Here is a 2,227-nt window from a genome sequence, read left to right as displayed (position 1 = left end):
CAAGTTCAATTAAAATTGTCCCGTTGGGTTGCAAACACCCGGCTCTGAAAGGGGTTATGTCATTTCAAACACCCGGCTCTGAAACGGCTTATGTCTTTCACACCCGGCTCTGAAACAGGTTATGTTGTTTCAAACACCCAGCTCTGAAATGGGTTATGTCTTTCACACCCGGCTCTGAAACAGGTTGTTGTTTCAAACACCCGGCTCTGAAACAGGTTATGTTGTTTCAAACACCCAGCTCTGAAACGGGTTATGTTGTTTCAAACACCCAGCTCTGAAACGGGTTATGTCTTTCACACCCGGCTCTGAAACAGGGTATGTTGTTTCAAACACCCGGCTCTGAAACAGGTTATGTCGTTTCGGCGACCGGTGTTTGTTTTTGGACTCACCGGAGCAGACTTTGGAGTTATTGTTTTAAAGTAAAGTATGACAGCAGACTGTGTATGGCTTATGCTAGTACGGGTAGTCAACACTGTTTTGAGTGTGGGGATGTTGGCCATAAAAGGGAGAAGGCAAGCCTTGCATTTCATTTTCAAAGTGGGTGACAGAAGCAAAACGGCCACCTTTTTTACCGAGATGTGCTCAGCATGAAGATTTTGCGACATGCTTGCCCGAAAAGGGAGAAGGCGGAGGGAGGGGTGCAGGTGGTCCTCGTAACGCCTGGGCCCACTGATGTAGAGAGAGGTGGTCCGACAGTGATAGAGCAGTCACAAGCACCTGTTGCTGAGGAACAAGTTGTCCGCGTTGAGGGTTGCAGCTTATACCAGAGGGGAACATAGCGTCTGTTATGCAGCAGAAAAATATTGTTGTAGGAGGTAAGGATGGATTTGGGGAGGCAATTCCCCAGACTGGTGAGGAGATGCCCAGTACGAGTGTTGGGGTTCAGGTGGAGCTAGTCTCCCAGGTAGTGGAGGAGATGTCCACTATGGGTAATGGGGTTCAGGTGGGGCTAGTCTCCCAGGTAGTGGAGGAGATGTCCACTACGGGTAATGGGGTTCAGGTGGAGCCAGTCTCCCAGGTAGTGGAGGAGATGTCCACTATGGGTAATGGGGTTCAGGTGGAGCTACTCTCCCAGGTAGTGGAGGAGATGTCCACTACGGGTAATGGGGTTCAGGTGGGGCTAGTCTCCCAGGTAGTGGAGGAGATGTCCACTACGGGTAATGGGGTTCAGGTGGGGCCAGTCTCCCAGGTAGTGGAGGAGATGTCCACTACGGGTAATGGGGTTCAGGTGGGGCCAGTCTCCCAGGTAGTGGAGGAGATGTCCACTACGGGTAATGGGGTTCAGGTGGGGCTAGTCTCCCAGGTAGTGGAGGAGATGTCCACTATGGGTAATGGGGTTCAGGTGGGGCCAGTCTCCCAGGTAGTGGAGGAGATGTCCACTACGGGTAATGGGGTTCAGGTGGAGCCAGTCTCCCAGGTAGTGGAGGAGATGTCCACTACGGGTAATGGGGTTCAGGTGGGGCTAGTCTCCCAGGTAGTGGAGGAGATGTCCACTACGGGTAATGGGGTTCAGGTGGGGCCAGTCTCCCAGGTAGTGGAGGAGATGTCCACTACGGGTAATGGGGTTCAGGTGGAGCTAGTCTCCCAGGTAGTGGAGGAGATGTCCACTACGGGTAATGGGGTTCAGGTGGGGCCAGTCTCCCAGGTAGTGGAGGAGATGTCCACTACGGGTAATGGGGTTCAGGTGGAGCTAGTCTCCCAGGTAGTGGAGGAGATGTCCACTACGGGTAATGGGGTTCAGGTGGAGCTACTCTCCCAGGTAGTGGAGGAGATGTCCACTACGGGTAATGGGGTTCAGGTGGGGCTAGTCTCCCAGGTAGTGGAGGAGATGTCCACTACGGGTAATGGGGTTCAGGTGGAGCTAGTCTCCCAGGTAGTGGAGGAGATGTCCACTACGGGTAATGGGGTTCAGGTGGGGCTAGTCTCCCAGGTAGTGGAGGAGATGTCCACTACGGGTAATGGGGTTCAGGTGGAGCCAGTCTCCCAGGTAGTGGAGGAGATGTCCACTACGGGTAATGGGGTTCAGGTGGGGCTAGTCTCCCAGGTAGTGGAGGAGATGTCCACTATGGGTAATGGGGTTCAGGTGGGGCTAGTCTCCCAGGTAGTGGAGGAGATGTCCACTACGGGTAATGGGGTTCAGGTGGGGCTAGTCTCCCAGGTAGTGGAGGAGATGTCCACTACGGGTAATGGGGTTCAGGTGGGGCTAGTCTCCCAGGTAGTGGAGGAG

Source organism: Salmo trutta, chromosome 38, assembly GCF_901001165.1.
Source record: "Salmo trutta chromosome 38, fSalTru1.1, whole genome shotgun sequence".
Classification (NCBI taxonomy): domain Eukaryota; kingdom Metazoa; phylum Chordata; class Actinopteri; order Salmoniformes; family Salmonidae; genus Salmo; species Salmo trutta.
This window is presented reverse-complemented; position numbering follows the sequence as displayed.